At 37.2% G+C, this 23,379-nt stretch overlaps 1 protein-coding gene across 2 annotated transcripts in view; it reads left to right on the top strand.

Annotated features, from left to right (window-relative positions):
• The first annotated feature begins 5,705 nt into the window (after positions 1-5,705).
• INPP5K (inositol polyphosphate-5-phosphatase K) overlaps positions 5,706-23,379 on the top strand; it is a 1,033,350-nt gene continuing 1,015,676 nt past the window's right edge. The window contains exon 1 of one of the 2 annotated variants that reach the window (XM_044054345.1): positions 5,706-5,926. The gene's annotated coding sequence lies outside the window, so the exon portion shown is untranslated. The remainder of the gene's footprint in view (positions 5,927-23,379) is intronic. The other variant, XM_044054348.1, reaches the window with a different exon arrangement.

Here is a 23,379-nt window from a genome sequence, read left to right as displayed (position 1 = left end):
AAAAAGCTAAAAACTGAGCCCCGTTCCAGCAGTCTTTGATCAGACAAGTTCTAACTGCACACTCCTGTCACTAGGGTGCAGGGGAACCTTCTCCAAAAAAAAGATGGCCTGGATTAGTGCTCAAGTTATACAAACAAAGCTAGATTCAGCAGGTCTGAATCTAGTCTATGCTACAGCAAACAAGGCATACCAATTTCAGAAAGAAACAGTTAAAATAAGCAGGCACAATACGCTTTAACCAGAAACTCCCAGCTCAGAAGGGCAGAATCTACCCTCTCCTCCTACAGGTGTGCAGACTACACCTTCTTAATGTAAAATAACTGGCCTGAAACCCAAGTGCTTAAACCAGAACTAATACACTTTTAGAATAACAAACAGTAAGGCTTCAATCAGCAACTCCCAACTTAGAAGGATGTAAGCTACCTGTCCTGCCACAACAGTGCAGACCACAAACCTTCTTAATGTAAAACAACTGGTCTGAAGCCCAAGTGCTTAAACCAAAGGCTTAGAATAACAGTTACAATTTAATCAGGCTATTAACAAGCAGTAATAAATTCTGCAGAAAAAATGCAATTAAGTACTTTTAAGAACAGGCAGCAAAAGCAAAATAAAGTAATAAAGTAGAAAAAAAGCACAAATACAGTAAATGCAGATGAATAAAGTGCCAATTTTTTATATAACAATAGAAAACGAGCAAACTGATTTAAACAAATTACCCAGTAAAAAAGCTCAAAACTGAGCCCTGTCCCAGCAGTCTTCAATCAGACATGTTCTAACTGTACACTCCTGCCACTAAGGTGCAGGGGAACCTTCTCCAAAAAAGATGACCTGGATTAGTGTTCAAGTTATACAAATAAAGCTAGATTCAGCAGGCCTGAATCTAGTCTATGCTGCAGCAAACAAGGCGCACCAATTTCAGAAAGAAACAGTTCAAATAAGCAGGCACAATAAGCCTTTAACCAGAAATTGCCAGCTCAGAAGAGCAGAATCTCACCTCTCCTCCCACAAGAATGTAGACCACAAACATTCTTAATGTAAAATAACTGGCCTGAAGCCCAAGTGCTTAAACCAGAATTAATACACCTTTAGAATAACAACACTGAGCCTTCAGTCAGCAATTCCCAACTTAGAAGGATGTAAGCTACCTGTCCTGCCACAACAGTGCAGACCACAAACCTTCTTAATGTAAAACAACTGGTCTGAAGCCCAAGTGCTTAAACCAAAAGGCTTAGAATAACAGTTACAATTTGATCAGGCCACTACCAAGCAGTAATAAATGCAGTAGAATAAATACAAGTGAGTACTTTTAAAATGAGGCAAAAGCAAAATAAAGTAGGAAGAAAGACAAATACAGTAAAAGGAGATTGATAAAGTGCATGTTTTTGTTAGCAAAGTGCAAGGAGAGAGGAAGGAGGAGCAGAAGATATTTCAAGGATAAGACTCTAAGTGGGTTGGCCTTCTCAAATGTTCTCTCTGTATTAAGTAGAGTGAACACTAGACTGGGAGGGGTGCCCCAGATCAAATTTACAGTAGGGGTGGGCAACTGCAAAGCCACCAACTATAATAACACCACAGGAATAGGGTGGGAGGGATGGAAAAACAGTTTCAGGACAGATGAGAAACAGAAAACAATGCCAGAAATATATATAAAATAATTCAGTCAGGCAATAAAAATAATTCAGTCAGGCAAAATTAAAACAACGCAGAACTCTGAAAGGTTAAAATGCCAAAAAATATACTTCTCAATCAGCGATATATTTCCAAATTGTTTGAGAATCACACTTCAGCCAGAACACCAGGAGTTTCCAACAGTGTATGCAAGAATTTACAAACAGAAACTATATTTTAAATCAGCAAGCCTTGAAGCAATCAGATAACATAAAAGTTGTTAGACCAGTTATATAAACTCCACCACAGGAATGGGGGGAAGCAGTTTCAGGACAGATGAGAAACAGAAAACAATACCAGAAAATATATAACGTAATTCAGTCAGACTATAAGCAAGGGCATGGCATTTGGGTCCAAGGAGGTCATTGTTCCTCTGTATTCAGCCCTTATCAGACTAATCATTGAGTACAACTCCTCATTCGGTATGTACCTGACCAAGCATATGCAGCAAGTGGAACACCCAACACCCACAGAGGTTTCTCACAAAAAGAATACAGGGCATTAACAGCATGTCCTATGCAAATTGCCTCAAAGCCCTAGCTCTATATTCTGTATCCTATAGACTGTTGAGAGGCAATCTATGCCTGGCAAACAAGGCATCCCTGAATCCTGCTCTGGTCGACCTTTTGCATATCAGGAAAGCTAACTGCATCAAGTCTATTTGATTTAGAGACTTAAATCTTGCTTGTGACATAAATAAGACATGTTGCGGGGACACATAAGAGTCTCAGGGAATTTTTCTTCTTTGTAACATGCTTTTTATCCATGTCAAGCAGAGGTCTTCCCTAACCCTATTCAAGCATAACTTGGACCAGTGAATTTGAAATCAGAAATTCACCCCTAGTCTAGCATTAGCATCTCTAATAGAAAGAGGCAGCCTGTACATCATGTCCTAGTTTACATATATCCCTTAAAATAATCTCTAAGGTACAAAACTTGTGGGATACATCTGGGATGCATGGCTAGCGTTATAAAGGCCCAGTATTAGTTAGCCTAGTATACACATGAGTAGTCCCAGCAATTACGGCTTATTTTACTATGTACTTCTCCGATATCTTATTATTATAAAAAGTAATGAAATAAAATTGGTCTCTCAATTTCTTATTGAAAGAAAGCCAATGGAGAAAAATAAAGGTGAAGGGAAACAAGAAATCCAGCATTTTTACCCAGAAAAGTTATGCCCATGCCAGACAATATTGTACATGTCCACAGATAATCAGTGATATCAGTATTTATTCTGAATACATTTCACACGTACACTGCCCTTGAGTGCCAGGCTGAATACAAGCTACTGTGATACTTCAAACTGGAAAAGATGTACTCACACTGCCCATGACATATAAGTGCTATCACAAAACATATGAACAGGCAATCTATGCCTGGCAAACAAGGCATCCCTGAATCCTGCTCTGGTCGACCTTTTGCATATCAGGAAAGCTAACTGCATCAAGTCTATTTGATTTAGAGACTTAAATCTTGCTTGTGACATAAATAAGACATGTTGCGGGGACACATAAGAGTCTCAGGGAATTTTTCTTCTTTGGAACATGCTTTTTATCCATGTCAAGCAGAGGTCTTCCCTAACCCTATTCAAGCATAACTTGGACCAGTGAATTTGAAATCAGAAATTCACCCCTAGTCTAGCATTAGCATCTCTAATAGAGAGAGGCAGCCTGTACATCATGTCCTAGTTTACATATATCCCTTAAAATAATCTCTAAGGTACAAAACTTGTGGGATACATCTGGGATGCATGGCTAGCGTTATAAAGGCCCAGTATTAGTTAGCCTAGTATACACATGAGTAGTCCCAGCAATTACGGCTTATTTTACTATGTACTTCTCCGATATCTTATTATTATAAAAAGTAATGAAATAAAATTGGTCTCTCGATTTCTTATTGAAAGAAAGCCAATGGAGAAAAATAAAGGTGAAGGGAAACAAGAAATCCAGCATTGATACCCAGAAAAGTTATGCCCATGCCAGACAATATTGTACATGTCCACAGATAATCAGTGATATCAGTATTTATTCTGAATACATTTCACACGTACACTGCCCTTGAGTGCCAGGCTGAATACAAGCTACTGTGATACTTCAAACTGGAAAAGATGTACTCACACTGCCCATGACATATAAGTGCTATCACAAAACATATGAACAGAGGCATACACTTATCAGCAGGCAATTCGGGGAGGAGCCCCTTCACCTATATAATGTTATTTAGGTGTTGGATGAAACCAGAGCATATGTATAAGCCCACACAGACAGAGGACGGGCATGCAAACTCCACACAATAGAAGCTACAGCTAAGGACTAACCAAAGCTATTCGTTTTGAGATGGCAAATATAATAACGGCCCAACTCTACTAATGATCTGTTACTTCCACACACATCTTGCTCCTGTCGGACAACTAAAGATAGTAACATATGCTGTGGAATGTTGATGCTGGCCAATTTCTTACAGTTAAATAGACGACAACCCCTTACTCACCACCTCAGAGACAAGCAATGAGCCATAGCGATGTTGATTTTACAATCATTTTAGCAAATGGATTGGCTGACAATAACTGCATCACACCAGCCCAAACACAGAAGACCTGTCAATTTGTATATTCACAACGGACTTTGCACCCATCGATTATATACAGGTGACTGTACTCCTGAGAATGTAGAGAAAATGTAATTAAATGTCAGAAAAAAAAATCCATCTTACTTTACTGCTGTTGCAATGCCAGACTGCTGCCAACCCATCCCATTATTTATAGCTACATTCCCCTTCAGTTTACTTAAACATGAATTGCTTTTCTATTTTCAGTCTGTTTAAGCAATGGGCTATATGGAAGGGTAATCTACAAGTGTAGTACCTCGCAGGATGTGCAGTAGTAAATCCCGCCCCAAACACGCCTCCAGGCCGGACTAGGCAGCAACCATATGAATATTAATTTACGGACGGTAGGGGACGTTATTGAGTACCTGTAGAAACACAAGAAGCTATGCTTATCCGTATGAATATTCATTTGCAGACGGTAGGGGCTGTCATTAATACTGAGTACCTGTAAAAACTCAAGAAGCTATGCTTATAAAATTAGTAAAAGACAGTTATTATTACAGACTTACAGAACCCGCATAACTTCAACAACACTCTGAATTAAGAAACTCATCAACCAAGACTCTATTTATTTAGATAGAATACTGTTACATTTTAACGGCTGGGTAGCAGCACTGTTGCACAGCACTTTTTCAGTGCTGAACTGGTGTGGTCAGCTGGCCTTAAGGCATCCACATCTGTACAGAAGCGCCCCCCCCCCCCCCTGAAAAAGGAGAAAAAGTAATAATTTCTGCGAGGATGGAGTTCGTTGTGCGCATGAATATTTAGCAATTTACATGAGGTGACATGCCAATTAGCATGTCTGTCAGTCTACCTTGATATCCCCAACCATTTGACTTGCCAAACACTGACGGCACGCCCAAAGCTGTGCAGCACTAAGTGTGGAGTACTAGACTTTCTAAAGTATCCAAAATTTCGTAAAATGTCCACATTTTTGCCTCCTATTTTGGACTGCTCCACGTAAAAAAAAAGGTTTTGTAGCAAATAACTGACGATCGCAGTGTCTAATTTGAGTTTCAAACTGCACTTCATATCCTTATAAAATGCATGTCAATACAAAGCTGGACCGGTTAGTCTAGCAATTTTCTAAATTTATAAGAGAAATGCTTACAATCTTGTTCCTATTTGTTGTTCTTTGTCATCCATTAGTTTACGCTTTATTCTGAATTATTGAAAAGCGGTGGGCTGGTGGCAAAGTAAATCATATCAAAGCAAAAAGGTGATCTCTGCTGAAAACATATTAATGTGCCACAAATATGTTGCTTAAATGAAATTCAGCGATTGCAAAGTAAAGAAATGAATAATGCTACAATAACGATCACTGAAACACGTTTCCTGGGGAAACTAAGTTCGACGACAAAATAAACTCCTTCACAACAGTTGCAAGAAAAGACGTTCCGGGTTATAAGCACCACGAGGAATGTAAACAAACCCCCGGCATTGCTGACATCATGTTGTGGGCGGCTGCGTGCATGCATTGGGGTTCTGATGTCAGTATGCGGGCGGGGAAAAATAAAAAAAAAATTAAAAAAATAAACTACATTCTTTAATAGTCGCCGTGACGTGAGGAAAAGGGCGACAACAGCGGCCAGTTCTTAACTGAGATATGCAGTGTATATTTCAGTAGGCTTTTCCTGTACGCTGCAAGGTAAGGAAATATGAGTTAGACGTATGCGTATTGTACAGGTACCTACGGCGGTTGTAATAATATAGGCTCTTTGGTATCTAGTTTATGGCTGCCTGTGATGTTAAAGTCCTCCGGTTAGAATCCCGTTACTGTAACCGAATGTTACAGCACTCAATTCTATTCATACTACTGGTATTTATGCTTCCGCTGTTTTCAGTAGTAAGAGCTCCACCCGGACCGTGGAATAGAGAGAGCATCTAGGACAATCGTATAAAGTGCTATAATATAATAGCAAAACAGTGTGTTCTTTTCATGGTAAACTGAGCATAGCACGGGGATGTCTATCTAGTGATTATGTTATGGTAAACTGTATTGGGGAATATCACACTCGCTCAGTGACAGTTCTTTCTGGAGAACTGGTTAAGGTGATGTTAAAGTAAAACAAGCTACAGCTACTTTACTCTCCTCAGCACTGCGGTGTATATATTTTTTTTGTTACTGGACATGTAGTTGTGTGTTACTGGGACTATGACCTATAATTTGCAGATGTGCAAAAAGCTTGTTTTCTTGCAAAGTACACTTGGGAGGTGTAGAATTAAACTGTGTTGAGTGTTGTAAGGCTTCGTCGTATAATGTTTCGTTTATCCATGAGTAAAGTAGTTTACTTTGAATGACTGCTATCAGGCAGTAATTATTTAAAATAAGTTAATCATACAAGTTTTCACTGTGGTGCATCTGCCATCATATGTAAACGACTTCCGTAGCTGAGATATTTCTAAACAAATTGATCACGAGATGTTTTACAGTATGAAACTTTGAATACTAGTATTGTTGTAGTCTTGAGAGAGACTGATATTTTATGAATATGTGGTCCAGTCCAGGATCAGAATTTGTAGAACGTTTCTTCTTTAAAAACTACCAGTAGTAGTACCATAGAAGAGTGGCCCTACTCTTATAAGTTTATTTAGACGGTTGCTACAGTAACAGATTTTGCATTACCATGCATTTTCTGAAAGACAGGGAGTCTGTAACTGAAATGTTTATTATTTATGAGCTCACTCCCCAATGATTCGCCAGAAAACCACACATTTTATGAAGAACAGACCAAAAATCTGGACAGTTGAGAGGTGTTGAGGCTGCTTTTTGAAAATAGTGAAACTGTGAGTTATGCTTTCTGAACATGCTAGATAGATAGATTCCTGTCTCAGAGACTTCCCATACTCTGGAACAACTACCTATCTATATCAAACAAAGCTCCTCATTAGCACTCTTAAAGTAAAATCTTGATGATTGGATGGGAGATAGGAAATTCACCCCGGGGATCATTTCTGTGGCTCTGCTTGACAGGGGCACAGGAAAATAATTTTCGTGTGTGGCAAAAGCCAGGGTAATGTTTGGCTAGGCTTCTATAGGTCCTAGGGGCCAATAGCCTAGTACCTATCTATGAAGACTGTAGCATGGTTTAGAGTTAACAATAGAGTTTTATGGTTAAAGTTGAGATTAAGATTAAAAATAGGGTTAGGGTTACAGTTTAAGTTAAGGTTAAGAGTTTTAGGGATACGGTTTTGGGTTCTTATGTTAACAGGCAAACATAATGATCTGTAGTGAGAGTAGGGAACAGGTGGAGGCGACCCTGGAGAGGTGGAGATATGCTCTAGAGAGAAGAGGAATGAAGGTCAGCAGGATTAACAATATTTGTGTGAATGAGAGGGAGGATAGAGGAATGGTGAGGATGCAGGGAGTAGAGGTGGCAAAGGTGGATGAGTTTAAATACTTAAGATCAACAGTTTTGAGTAATGGTGAGTGTGGAAGAGAGGTGAAGAAGAGAGTACAGGCAGGATGGAGTGGGTGGAGAAGAGTGTCAGGAGTGATTTGTAACAGACTAATACCAGAAGAGTGAAAGAGAAGGTCTACAAGAGAGTAGTGAGACCAGCTATGTTATATGGGTTGGAGATAGTGGCATTGACAAAAAGGCAGGAGTCAGAGCTGGACGTGGCAGAGTTAAAGATGTTAAGATTTGCACTGGGTGTGACAAGGGTGGACAGGATTAGGAATAAGTATATTAGAGGGTCAGCCCAGGTTGGAAGGTTTGGAGACAAAGCCAGAGATGCAAGATTATGTTGGTTTGGACATGTGCTGAAGAGGGATGCAGAGTATATTGGGAAAAAGATGCTAAGGATGAAGCTGCCAGATAACAGGAAAAGAGGAAGGCCTAAGATAAGGTTTATGGATGTGGTGAGAGAGGACATGGAGGTGGGTGGTGTGGCAGAGCAAGATGCAGAGGACAGGAAGAAATGGAAACAGATGATCCGCTGTGGCAACCCCTAATGGGAGCAGCTGAAAGAAGAAGATAACAGGCAAACAGTTTCACTGAAAGTATGTCCGTCTGATAGGACTAAACAGTACAAAACCTCTAGGCTGAATGATTTTGAGAGTGTTGTCCTTAAGCCCTGAGGTTTGCAAAAACAGTATCTTGAGGGTAGCTCCTAAGATTTCAGATAGATTAGGAAGGTAGGTGCAAATATTTCTGACCATTTACAGTGCCCAATACAGATAGTACTGCTACTTAATACTAGATGCATTTAATCTCACCCAATCGTTTCTAATACTTCTGTCAATCCAGAGCATCTATAGTACTTGTTTTTGGCTGCATTTAGCAGTCCAACTTATACCCCTTCTTTAGCAACAACAGAATATTTATGCATTGCAGCAGCCTCTCCAAAGTAGCTTCTTTGTAGAGGCCAAGACCTTAAAAAAAAAATGAGAAAGAAACATCTGTATTGGATTATCACTTGTGAAATAGGCAATCATACACTTAAATGGAAAAACAAATATATTGACATATTTTCAGTTGCAGACATTATACATCACATGTAATCTTCTATACAGTCACTGTTAATCAGGCATTACATAGCTCATTCAGTCTCTGCCGTCCTTGAACCTCATTCCTCCAAAACATTATTCTGCATGTATTGTTCCCACAATTCCCATCTTTTCTATGTAATTTGCTTCTACCCTTTTCTAAAGATTCCACTTCCAGTTCTTTTATTTCTGTTACTATATTCACTTCTAGTATGGTTGGTTTACACTTTTTATTTCATTTTCTGTTAACTGCTTTTTTGGCAGCCACTAGAATTCAACTCAGCAAGGCCTTACCAAGTCTAGGTAATTCCAGTTCTGTAATTTATAATCTGCTTGGGGTTATAAAAGCACCTATACAAATCCTTCCAAGCAAAAATCCTAAATCTTCTAGACATTGTTGCATATTTAGGAGCCATACATATATCCTCCTCTTTCTCTGTGAATTGCTTGTCCAGTCTGTCTTCCCAATCCTTTCTAACCTCCTCTGATAGATTCTTATAGTTATCATGCAGCATTTTATATGCTCTACCAATTGTACCTTTTTAACAGCAGCATCTGTTTTACATTCTACTGCTGTTCTTTTGCTTAGGATCCCCGTATTCTTTTCTCTTTGTCTATACTGTGATATCAGTCCTTGATAGGGAAGGTGACTTTTAGCCTGCAGTCCAAATGTTTTCTTGGCCTCTTCCCATTCTATTGTCTTTTCCTCTCTAATTATTTGCTCCCAATACTTTGGTTCCTTTGCCAGTTTTCTCTAGTAAATTCCATCCCCTTTTTTCATAGTCTGTACTTCTAATTGCAGTGATCCCCATCGGCAGAATCTCCTTTCTCCATTCTTGTGTTGTCTTGGTTCTTGGAATACTTTCTGCTACATTATGAATATAAAATTCTGTATGATTGTTATTCTCCCTAAGAATCTGCATCCAAAATCCTAGTCTCTCCTTATTTCTTGAGCTTTTCTTTGTTTCATCATCGTCATCCCTTTACACTTTGAATTATAGCTTTGTGCTTGTGCTATGTATAGCAGCCTTAACAGTGTAGCTCTGAAATAACCCTTCAAATCAGTTAATCCCAAACTATCTTTTCCTGTTGGTAGGATCAACTTATCCCACTTGACGTCTGCTCTCTTCTCCTCCCAAATAAAATCTTTCAACTCTTTTTGTTAATTGCCATCGACAAATTCTCCTCTGGTTGATAAAAAAAATACGCCTGACTTATGTACAAAGCTAAAGGGACTAAAAACGTTTTCACTGTTTGTAATGTTCATAAAAATGTTAACACTGTGTGCTAACTGCATTTTACTGTTACTCTCATGAGGCCATGTTGTGGTTGTAAAGGGTCAGTAGGAAACCAGTCTACCCTATTATGAAGTATAAATTAATTGAGTATTTATTTATTGCTATGGGGTCATTCTAACTTCAGAAGTGTGATAATCTGTGAATATGTGCGATTACAAATAATCAGGTAAAGAGTAACGTGCAAGACTCGGTCTTAGTTATTCAAGTGTATGTGTTAGAAGATGAGTGCTTGGACTGCTTTTCTGTAGATGCAGAGTAAGTGTGAGATGAGCACAGGCAGGTTTAGTAGAAGGGATAGACTTTAGGAAAGCCAGGCAAGGGAAATGGAGTCTAAAACATAATAGATTACAGGGGAGACAGTATGAAAAGGTTACAAAACAATTTTAACAAAACTTTGATAGCTGGGCGACTAACATCATTAAAGTAACAATAATGTATAGAAGAGAGTGGGGAGTGAAGTCAGTGTGAGATTATCTTACCAAAGTAACATGTGCATTTGCATCTCACTTCATTCATTTGTTTTATTTAGTTTAGGGAACCAAAGTTGATAAAAGTTCTATATATTTATAGTAAGAAGTTCCGTTAGATTAGAACATCACTCAAAATACCTTATGTGCATATGTATGTAGTAATTTGAACTTCCATTTAGTACTGGTGTGAAAATATTGGATCTCTTGTCAAACGGTGATAAATACTAAGTGCCTTGTGGGGACTGGAACAGTAGCTTCTAGGTTGTGCAGTTGCATGCTTCCAAATGTAGGTCTGATGCAACTGCAGCAAAAATAAGTACTGAGTAGAGGTGCAATATCCTGTGGTTCCAGAAACCAGTCTGTCTGTCTAGTAACAATTCATGCCCGTCTTCTGTCAGTCTGCTTCCATCATCTGCCAGGTAGTTCTGTGTTGAAGGGACATAGGTTGGGGTTTGCTTTAGAAACCAGCTGCCTCATTTGCATAGTGGAGCAGATCTTTAATAAATGTAATAGTGTGAGCTGCTTATAAATTTTGCAACAGTAAGACTTGCACAATAGGGAATTAATTTCACATAACCAGTACAAGGCTATTATTCATTTCTTTCATATTTCATTGACTTCTTGCACATAATTCAGTGTGGGCAGCTTACTGAGTGATAAAATAGTTTTAAAAATACCTTTTATTAGGTATCATTTAAGACATAGGCACACATTAACAGAAAGGAAAACAAACCATAATAACATTTTTTTTCCGTTTACACACTGTACATAGCATGTTTTCTTTCTTTATAACAACTGTCTTTTTGTCCAGCATTTCAAAAATCATTCAGTTCCTGCCTTCCCTTAAACATCATTTCTCCTGAACATTATTCTGCATGTGTTGTTCCCACAGATTCAATTTATTTCTATGTACTTTGCTTCTTCCCTTTAGTCGAGATTCCTCTTCTGTGTCTTTCATCTCCTTTACAGCATTCAGTACTTCAAATACAGTTGGTTTAGATTTTGATTTCTCTTTTATAGCAATTACTTTTTTTGGCAGCCAGCAAAACTGGCCTCACTTTGTCTAGGCAGTTCACATCCTTTCTCCGAGCTGCAAATAATAATTTCTGTAGTTACAGCCATTTTCTCCTCCAGTATTTCTCTAGAATGATATAGATATTCTTGTAATGTTGTCTGTCAGTAATTATGTGTAAAATATAATTTGCTGAAATATGATAGTTTAGAAGTAAAATGACAATTAAAAAAATAAACTGTGCATATGATAAATAAGAAATTTTAGTACTTCATGCAATGTTGAGGCAGATGGGTTATAACTAAATCTGATTGTTTTGGCTTTGTTAGAGTGCACTATTTATTTTATTTTTTATATAGTATCCTATTGATTGCAATTGTAGCATCATTGTGAAAAAGGTATATAACTGTCGTATTGTTTTTCTGCGTATGGGTATTCTAGTCCGTGAGTAACATTGTCTTTATCACAGTTATATATAGGTTACAATATTTTGCACAAGGAATTTTTATTTCTGCATAATGGAAGGTTTAATCTGCCTGTGGCCTAACATTTCTTTCACAGAACTCCATCTTCATAATCAGCGTTGAGTTTTTCTTTCCCTGTTTATGCACTTGATATTTATCCCAACTTGAGTAAAATTTGAGAATGGGTTAGCGCAGGTGGAGAAGTTAATGTATCCTTGGACTTTGCTCATAAGTGAAGGTAAAGAAGATGGGGAGACTGACCAGCAGATTGGAATGGAGGTAGCAGTATTGCAGGTCTTGTCCTGTGCTGTGGCAGTGAAGCAAATGAATCATGGGGTGAAGCTTTTAATTTACTACTCACTGTCTATCCCCTTCCCTACCCTTGGTCATGAGTTTTGGGTAATGATTGAAAGGATGAGATAATGAATACACCATGGAGAAATGAGGGTGCTTTGTGAGGAAGCCAGCACTTTGGAATTATCTTGATATAAAGCTACTCTTCTTGTCTGTTGAGGGGAGACTGTTGATATGGTTTGAGTGCCTTATGTGGGTGCTCCTAGATGCCTGCCATAGTAGGTATACAAGGCATAGCCTACTAAGAGTAGACCTAGTGGCAAGCCCAACCTAGATGGGTCATGTCTTGCACCTCACACTTGATTGGGAGCACCTGAGGATCCCATAAAATGATATGGAGACTGTTGTTGGTGATTAAAAAGTCTGGTCTACAGTAAGATAGCTATAACTATGTCCCTTACCAGGAAAAGTGTTTTAGAAAAGAACGATTATCGGTAAAACTGGTTATTGCTAGTAATTTATTTTATGTATTTGATAAGTTGCAGCAATTCATTTTCTAGTTGAAATTTCATAGTCAGTATAGTTCTGCAAGGATTGGTAGTGGATTGTTGTAACAAACACTCGCAGATCATGCTTGAAAGGCCATAGCTGTGCATAGCAGTATTTTTGTTATTAATAAAAACTTATTATATTGATTAAGTTGTTCTCAGTTGTGGCATTCTGAACCTACTGATGAGTTTGTGGTAGCAACCCCCATTTAAAGTTCACTGAGACCAACTGAAGCAAAGTGTTAACTGCATAAGAAATCTGTCTGTTGAGTCAATCTTTTAGTTGATTTACTGAAATGCCTTGGTATGCATTTTGTGATAGAAACAGAAGAGTGCCGAATGATTAGTATGAAAGATTTATGCCGGGAGTCTTCCACTGACATTGTTTTAATTATGAAGTTTAGTTGTGTGGTCAGTAGTACAGATACGAAAATATTGCAATATATTTTGTAACCTGTAAAGGCTAAGAAGTTGAAGTGTTTGGACTGCTTTTTAACATCCTTGTTAAAATCTTTTCTTGAGCAATTTATAATTGTTGGTAATCCTTGAAAGCAGCCATCTGTCAATAATTGGGAAAATGATTAAAACATTTAGTTGGTACAGGACCTATATTTTATGAGGGACCTGTATAAAATGATGAAAATATACTCTTTTTCAGAACAGTGTGGGGGACCTATATAAAACGATGAAAATATACTCTTTTTCAGAACAGTGTGATGGACTACTTAAGTCTGTATTTTATGGCAGTTTCCTGTTTCGGATTCTTTATTCATAAGTAACAAATGATTCAGTTGGTGATCTTTGCATTCTTTCTCTTAGTCAGTTCTTTCTCTGTTGGGATGGGCAAGAGTTTGAAACTCACTCTTGGCAGCATCATGTAATGTGAAATTTTAGGTGAAACTAAGTTGCTGCTGGATTGTTTTTATTGAATTAAAGTTAGTACAGTTGCAAGTTAGGCTGGTTCTGCCTTTGTCCTTGTCCTGATAGTATATCGAGTGACTGAAAATCTTAGTCTGGCAGTGTTGTAGTGTCTCCTACTGAGCTGTAATGGAATGTGATGCTGCAAAAGCTGTAATTACAAATGTGTTTTTGTTGTCAGTCTTCAGCAGAAAAGTTTTATTTAAGAAAAATATGCTGTAAGCTTTCAAAAAATGTTAACAGATATTGATTAATTTGAACTAACATATGTGCAGTATTACATGAAAAGGCTGACACTTTCCTAAGTCGGTTTCCCTTTAATGGCCCCAGGCATTTAGTTCAAAGTATGATTCCCTCTGCTTTCATTTGCCTACTTTGTGACTCCGAATGCATCGTTACACCGGAGATCAATGTGGTGGAGCCTTGTTCAGTTTAGATTGAATTCAAAAAATATAATCTTTCACTACAGTGTACTTTACTGGCATTGAATAAATATTAACTGTAGGTAGCTGCAGGATGGTTGACACTACAGTGTACTTTTACTGGCAATGAATAAATAGTAACTGTAGGTAGCTGCCGGATAGTTGAGAGTTAATCGTTGTAATACTCCATTTTTTTAACTTTGTTGATGTAGGTAGGCCAAGTTTTTCAGATCTCCTGAAGGAGCACACCTCTTTAGAGATGTAACTGCTATATATTGTCCTTCTGGTGATAGTATATTATATTATATTATATTATACGAGGACAAGAGAATAATCCTTTAAAAGGACTGAAACAGTGTAGTCCTTTTGTAATCCAAACACATACACTTGTATTCCTCTTGACAATGCTTGAGGCCTTGATTAGTTTAGTTTAATGTTGAGAGGTAAGGGTGTGAGAATTTATCACATAGGGTTAAGGTTATGGGTTGTTAACGAGCGTCATCATTTAGTAAGTTTAACTGTAGGTACATTTGTCTTTGAAGAATTTAGCCCACTGTGGTACTTTCAACATTTTATGTACATTGTAAAATTTTGTGTTCCCTGGAAGCAACTTGCACTTCTCTTTGATTCACTTCTCTTTGATTTGTCTTGTATTACCCATCTTTGTTAGACGTTATGAAGATTGCCAGTTTAGGGTTAGGAAAAGGATGCTATCCAATATTAAATTTGAAACATATGCAATGATTTTGTGCATTTTTTGTAGCAAAGATGAGTAAATGTCGAGCTGGTTTGTTCTTAACTGGTCTAGCAATAACATTGCATTGAACGACAAAGAAATTTTTTTGGAACTGTCTAATACTTATGAAACACCTGTTCTGAGTTTTACTTGGAAGATAACATGCAGGATTTGTAGTCTATCTGCATTTTTCAAACTATTTCAGATGTTTTTACAAGCAGCATAACATGCAGGATTTGTAGAAGCAGCATAACATGCAGGATTTGTAGTCTATATCTGCATTTTTCAAACTATTTCAGATGTTTTTACAAGCAGCATAACAGACTGTGAAGTAACTTCATCTGGGTTATTTTCTTGGTTAACTGGATTAACTTCACAATTTAATCCTTTAATTGTATAATGGGAGGAGCTTTTCACCAGTGTGCCAGATGGACTGGTAATTTGCCTCTTGAATTAGTCTTGAAAACTTTCAGGATTTAGTCAGAAGGCCTAGTTGCTTCTGCTAAGTTTTCTTTAACAGTCCTTCCTTAAAAATAAACGACTGAAGGAAGAATTTTATGTGTATAGTTTGGTTTATGTAAGTTTCTGATGGTAATTTGAAGCAGTGTGTTTTGAGGTCACTTAACGTCTTGATATCCATGAAGGAATGGTGTAGCAAGAACAGGCATCTTAATGTTTTTGCAGTTTCTTTACTCATATTTTTTCTGCTGATGTCTCTGTGCAGAATATTTCCATTTTACTAGCTGCTGTGATTTCAGCACAGAAAAGAAGTTCTCTTTGTTTTATATCATTCTCCTTATAACTTGCATAACTGTCATCCCATCACCAAAGACTACCCTTTCTACTTTGGGTGACCTACAAAGCAGAATGAATGGGGTGTTGGATAGCTGTATTTAAGACAGCATCTTTGGTGTAGTCTGTTAATTTTTGTTTCAACACAAGAAATCTGCAACCTCTCTCTCTTGAGACATTTTGTGACCACTTATTCACTGCATTAATTCAATGTGTTGTACATTTACAATGCTGGACAAAATGTAACAAATTTTGACAGGTGTGTTTACTGTAAACCGTCTGTAAAGTATAAAATTAACTTGGTAAGATGACCACATCTTTGAAAATCATATAGTTCCTGCTGCCATATTTTTGTTGCATTTAGCAGGAAAAAGAAAACTTACTTTTGTCCCAGACCATTGGTGCAACTTTTCTGTGGTAGGAGATAACAGCACATTGTGAAATTTTGTATAAATTAAAAAAAAAACATTATTTTGGTGTTAATGACAACTGTAATATGTTTCTGAGAACTCTCCACATTTTAGGTAGGCTCAGCTTAATAGTGTGAACAAGCTGTTGCATTGGTTGTGTTTTGCTTATATCTGTGTGCAACTTACTGTATACATGTATTAGGTCATCCTTTTATGAGTTTATAGTGGTTTAAATTTTTTTTCTTGTTGGAACTAGTTTTAATGAATATTTTTTCAGGTTCATAGGTGAGTAGTAGGCTAACTGCACTTGGGGGCAATTTTAAGCTTAGCCAATTTCCCTTTTGCTGCTTGAATTAACCTATCCTTTTTGGTGTTGGGTTGGCCTTGCCCATCACATGATCAATTAATTGTATATTACCCCTAGTGACAATAATTGGGATCATACCGTAGACAATCCAAGGGGACCCATGCATGGGATAAAGCATTTAGGAGCCGCCTTTCTCCATTAGTGATATAGGAGGCAGTCCTGGGGTAGATTTTCTGTTTCCCATCCATAGGTCCATGTTGTGCTTGAAGGTGGACAGGGTTGAGCTTTGTTTTACATGGATGGGGAGATGCACATACCCCTCCAAACTCTTCTGCTGATATTGTAGAAGAGGTTTAGATCCATTTACAGAGTATTTCTGATGCCATTTGACTTGCCAATGTGCAGTAAATCCATCAGTATTGGTTCGGAACATATCTTGTATGCCAGACACAATTCACCTCTTAAGTTTGTAAGATACTGAGTATAGTGACAATGCTTTTGAGTTGGTTCATGTAGAACATATTGTTTAGGCCTTGTATACTTTTAATAAAAATATATGTGGGTGCTCTGGTTGTGGAGTGTGTCTAGTCAGATGCATTCCAGATGGGGAATTATCGACAGTGGCTGGCCTAATGAGGGCTGAGTAAAAGGGGGAGATTATATCCCTATGTCTAAATGCAATAATTTTATTTATTTATGTACTATTGTTTCATTTGTTTTGATATTTGAAGTAGATAATTGATGAGTAAAACAGCATTTGACTTTTAAGTTAAAAGCAAATTTGATTATTACAACATGTTCAGAATGCTTCAGCTAACCCTGCATTTTTCATTTGGAAAGATGGTAGTGATGTCTGACTGAGCTTCACTTTTCTTTAGTATAAAGCAAACAAACCAAAAAGTGTGGTGAGTGACGGGGGGTGTTAAGAGACAAGAGTGCCATATTTTGTACACAGAGCTTAAAATGAAGTGAAAATTACTTCAAAGATGACTAGAAACAAAATGCTTAAAATGTTGCCTGAGTGTAAAATGTGTGGTAGAAACTCAGATAATAGTTTAATTTGGATGGACAGAATTTTTAGGTTTATACATAGTTGTTGTGTGGACTGCTTTAACAACAGACCCTGATACCAGTTTAAAGTACAAGAGAGGTATGAAGCCTGGTACCTCATTAAGGAGGAAGCAAATCCTGGTACCTCATTAAGGAGGAAGCAAAGGCTCGTATGCAAAGCAAGTCCGGTAATATTAACCTGGAGTTTTACCCAGGGAAGACTAGTTGTAATGATAGGGCAGGAAAAGAATCTGCGAAACCAGAGCATAAAAACAAATGCAAGGGTTGATCTTAACAAAAAGGGAAAAGGAAAGAAGAAAACAACAGCCTGTGTGTGTGCATGAAAACAAGAAACGCAATAGACAAAATCAAGTTGGAAAACAAGGATGAAAATTAGAGGGAGAAAACAAACTTGAGGCAGGTAATGAGCCACGAGTAAGGATCGTTCAGATAGAATGGAAATATTGGGTAAGTAGTCAGTGTCACAAACATCAGCAGAAGATGTACTCCAGTGTGGCACATGTCAAGGAAATAAATCTCCTGGGTAGTTTTGTAATGTTTATTGACAAGCAACTGATCAATCTTAGATGGCACCTGTATGCTACTCGTTTTTAGAACTCCTAAAATATACACGGCACTCTATTTGTCTCAAAGCACAATATATTCTTTACCTGGGGGATTTACTAAATATAACAGTACTTCTATAATAGAAAAATTCTTTAACACAGGTATAAGCTCTGAATAAGTAATGCCATTATTCATAGCTTTTCTTATGGCTATATTGAATGAAAAAATGCAAAAGTATGATTTGTCCAGATAGCCACATAGTGCATGCTGGGAAAGAAAAACGCAGTTTAGAGAAGTTGTACTGCACGTAGGCATATAGGTCTTGTCAAGTAATGAGTAAAAACCTTCATAATGGTAACCATTTTTGGAAAACTTAACAGTTTTCTTAGTCTTACAGTTACAGACTAGCACAACAGTGAGGAAAGAATTTGAAAAGACATGCATATTTAAGTGCATTTGCTGCATTAAACCTAAGTGGATTTTATAGATAGTGTGACTTTTGGCAGATGGGAGCTTTATCTTGGGATTGGATCCACCTCTCTGAGGCCCAAGTAAGAGTGTGGGCTGAAATCTAAATACAGCCAACATGAATGATGTAATCCCATTTATGAGTAGTCATGCTTTAGCTTAAAGCAAAAATCAACATGAACCAAAGAAGAACATACGGACTTCACACACACAAGCACCTCAGCCAGGAATGCTGGAGTGAAGCAGCACATTAACCAATGCAGCCCTGTGCCACCCACTACACTTGAAGAAAAACATTGTTACCTTATTATTTTCCCATTCTAGTTTAAATATCTTTCTTCAGTGCTACTAGTTTAATTTGTTTAATACATTTCTTTCAAACTGTTTTACTTGGCAAATCATCTTCTCTTAATCACACTTTCTCTTGGGTCTCTAGAGATTCCCAGAATTACTTCTTGCAATGAAAATCTTCTTATGTTGATTAATACTACACACTTGTTCAAAAGGAGTTCTGCTTTGATCCATTCTCTTAGTTCCTCAGTCGTTCTCTTACAGATTAAGTTCTTGCACAACTACTTTACATCTTTCACTTAGTGTTTGTTGTATAACTAATGTTCCGATTTGCATACTAGGACTGCAGTTGTTCTGTCCAGTTTTATTTATTTATTTTTTTATCTTTTTACTACAATGGAAAAGGAAAAAAGGATTTTTTTTGATAGAATAGAATACAATTTGAAGAAACTGACCTTTTAATTACAAAAGGTCTCTGAATTTAACCATTAACGGAACACTGGAATACTTTTGTAAGAAAGTTTTCCATTCCACAAAAAGTAAACGGAAATCTCTCAATAAAAAAAGAAAATATATTAAATTGTCCCTGTCTCTACGGGATGCAACAGCAATATGCATACAAATGCAGTACATAAATATGTTTTACTTTAACTTAATATCACTTAATAAGCACACGTTCACATCTTACAGGACATTTCCTTTAAGTAAGAATGCCACTCTAACCCTTGATCTTTCCTCCTCGATCAGCCAGGGTTTACATCCATTAATATCAACCTCTCCTCATTCTGTGCCATTAAGCCAAACTTCTGTGTTCTTAAACATACTTTGTGGAAGTCCAGTATTTACTCCAATTCGTGGTGTTTTCTAACGTGCTAGTGGGTAGGTGAAAGTGCAGCCATTTTGTATCGGCTCATTAAAATGTGCCTTTTGGAACTGATGTGTTATCATCCTGGGCCTCCCCTAGATATGACATCAAAACCCATGGTGTGTGGGTAGATGCATTATTCACCAGTAAGAAATACCATCTGATTCTAATCTAACCATCAAATCTCTTTCTGGATGTGACCCGGGAGTGTTCTGGACCTTGTCTGAAAATGATAACTTTTATATACAGTGTGCAACTGTAAGTCTTCTGGAATGTCCTAAACCTCTCTTTTTTTTTTTATTGTAATTTGTGACATGATCTTTCAGAGGTGTGTGTTTGGTGCCTTTCAAGCTGGTAGTTACATTCAGACATGGCCTGCAGGAAGAAGTGGAGGGTGATTTGCATTGTTGTTGTTTGTTGTGGTTTAAAGCACCCACTACAGAAAAAATAGATGTGCAGTAGTCTTTACTTCTGACTTTATTGTCTGTTTTGTTGCTATATTTAAATTGGGTGGTATTGGAGCCGTTTACTTTTTGATACATGTATCAGAACTGTAGATAAGCCTGTAAGATGCTAAATGGGGGGTCAGCGTGGCATGGTAAGTAGCCTTTTTGCCTGTCATCAGTAAGTTTTTTGATTGGCATACCCTTAGTGAGGTGTGGCATGTCCTTCTCTGGGTGCTTTGTTCCCCACATCCCCATATGTGGTAGGGAGATTAACAACCCTAAAATTGTCCATAGGACTTTCTTCCCTGTCATGCACACCTAACAACCTACTTTTGGTCCTTACGTGCCTAGTAAACGCTGTGGATGGCAGGGGCTGTTCATAGGATAGCTATAGAAGTTGGATGTGACTCAATAGCACTGCAGGAATGGAACATGTATGCTATACACTAAACACTTTGCTTCACTTATTGTACTATAGTGTTTAACTGTTTTATTGACCATTATAATGTTTAATATCCAAAGACTACTTTTAATTTATGGATATTTTTGAATATAAAAGGCTGCATCTTTTAAAATGATTTGGTGTATTTTCATGAAGTATGGGAAAAACAACTTGCAAAGCTCATCTAGATTGTGCTCATATGTAAAAGGCATTAGAGAGGCCTCCGCTTAAATTTTAGTGTAAAAAATATTTTAATGTCATTTTATGCAGCAACATTTAAAAAAAAAAAGAAATCATTATCTGAATGCCTTTGATTTTAACAAGGTTTTAGTGCCAATTAGTATATTATTGCTTGGACAAACAGTCTGTTTTTAATGCATCTGCCATTGCTATCCACTTAATGTATTTAATTATGAACATATACTAACTAGAATTCTTAGCTTAAGTATTGTCTATCATTTTTTAATTGCATAAATGTTCAGTCATTTTAAGAACAGCTAGAGAGCTTCCAGAAAAGTAAACATTATTGCAAAAGTAGCAGGCCCCATGTCAAAGTTTTTACGCATAGAAATTATGCTAAGAACCCAGGGGAAATTAGGATCTGTGTGTTGATGAGCTAGTGGAAGTATAAAGTAGGAAAAACAGTAGTGGATGACCCATACGTAAGACTATTGGTTAAAGTGTTGAGAAAATTAAATCTCACTCATAGTAGAATCCTCAAAATTGTCTTCACCTGAATAGGTTTTAGGAGATACAAAATACTAATATTCAGTGTCAGCTGTGCTACTGAAATATTTTTGCATTTGTTAAAAATATCAAGGATGCAAGAAACTTTACTGATGGCATTGTACCTACCTAAGATTAAAGAACGCATGATAAAACTCTTAGGAAGGCATTGGAGTGAAAGAAAATAAGGAATTTTAATGAGAATGTTTTTTAATTAGTCTCATCAGAAACTGTTAAAAGCCATATTCCCTTTGGCTGCTTGATACCTGTCCACTTGCTTTCCAATTGCTTGAGTGTAACTGTTAGATACAGTATATATGTTTTAGCTAGTTGAGCAGTTGTAATTAGGGTTGTTGGGTTTTGATCAAACTTTGAAGATCCATTAGAAATCATATTCAGTAACTGTTAAAGCCCCTTCCTTTACTTGTGAAAGATGCTCATTTTTTCTTAAATCCTTATCATACATGATAATAGTCATACGTTTGCAAAAATGAAAACAAATCATATTGACATCATTTTAGTTGCAGACTTTGTTCATCACATTTTATAATCTACCTAGTCATTGTCAGTCAAACATTACATAGCTCATTCAAATCCTGCATTCTTTTAAACCTCATTCCTCCCCTGTATGTATTTATTCCAACATTTCCCATTTTGTCCTATGTAATTTGATCCTACCGTTTTTAAAAGATCACAATTCCAGTTGTTTTATCTCTGTTTCTATATTCACTACTTCTAGTACAGTTGGTTTAGTCTTTGATTTCCATTTTCTAGTAATTTCGTTTTTGGCAGCCACCATAATTAGACTTGCTATGTCTAGACAATTCTGATTCTGTTTTATAGCTCAGAAATATAATTTCCTTTAGTTACACCAATTTACACACCCAGTATCTCTGACAGAGTAGTCTGCAGGGAATCCTTAAAGTCTGCTAACTCATTACACTCTTAGAAAATATGATCTTGATTACCACTTTCTTCTCTATCACACCTCCAACATTTGTTGTCTACCTGAGGAAAAATTCTGTGGAGTTTATTGGGGCAAAAAAAATTTATGTAAACATTCCAAGCAAAAATCCTAAATCTTCTAGATTTTGTTGCATATTTGGGAGACAAACATATCTTCCCCCCATTGATGCTTTGTAAATTGCTTATCCAATCTCTCTTCCCAATCCTTTCTAAACTCATCTGACTGATTCTTAGTTATCTTGCAGTATTTTGCGTGCTGTGCTAATATACTCCTTTTTTAACAGCAACTTCAGTTTTAGATTCTGCTAAAAACTCTGCCAGTGCTGTTTTTTCAGTTAGGACCCCCCTATTTCTTTCTCTTTGCCTATACTTCCCTATCAAGGAATGACATCAATCTCTAACCTGCAGTCCAAATAAATTCTTGGCATCTTCCCATTCTATTACCTTTCTAGTTATATGCTGCCAATACCTTGGCTCCTTTGCCAGTTTTCTCCAATAAATTCCAGCCCCCTATTGTCTGTTTCCCTAGTTGCAGCAATCCCTATCAACAGAATCTCCTTTCTCCATTCCTTTGTTGGCTTAGTTCTTAGACTATTTACAGCTACTTTATGAATATAATATTCCTGTATGATTATTGTTATTCTCCTTAAAGGTCTGCATCCAAAGTACCAACCTCTCCTTATTTTTTGAGCCCCCCTATTTCATTATCATCCCTTTTCACTTTGAATTATAGGTTTCTGCCTGTGCTATGTATAAGAGCCTTAACTGTGTAGCTCTGAAATACCCCTTCAATTTGGGCAATCCCACTCCGCCTTGCTCTTTTGGAAGAATCAGCTTGTCCCACTTGACTCTTGCCATCTTCCCCTCTTTATTAATTGCTATCTACAACTTCTCCTCTGGTTGATAAAAATATGCCTGATCTGTTTAGAAGACTAAAGGGGCTAAAAACCATTTTAACTGCTTGTATCTTACTATTCATATCCATATAATAGAGCTTCCAGTTAGGTTGTCTTTTGTTTAGTCTCTTCCCACATATCCTTAGCTGCTGCACCAGTACCATTTTTAATCCATACTCCTAAATGCTTAATTTTATCATCCCCCATAAATTTGGATTCTGCTA

The sequence above is a fragment of the Protopterus annectens genome, chromosome 13.part0 (genome assembly GCF_019279795.1).
Source record: "Protopterus annectens isolate FY-2018-M chromosome 13.part0, PAN1.0, whole genome shotgun sequence".
Taxonomy (NCBI): Eukaryota; Metazoa; Chordata; order Ceratodontiformes; family Protopteridae; genus Protopterus; species Protopterus annectens.
Note: the sequence above shows the minus strand (reverse complement) of the source record. Positions and strands in the feature narration are given on the sequence as shown.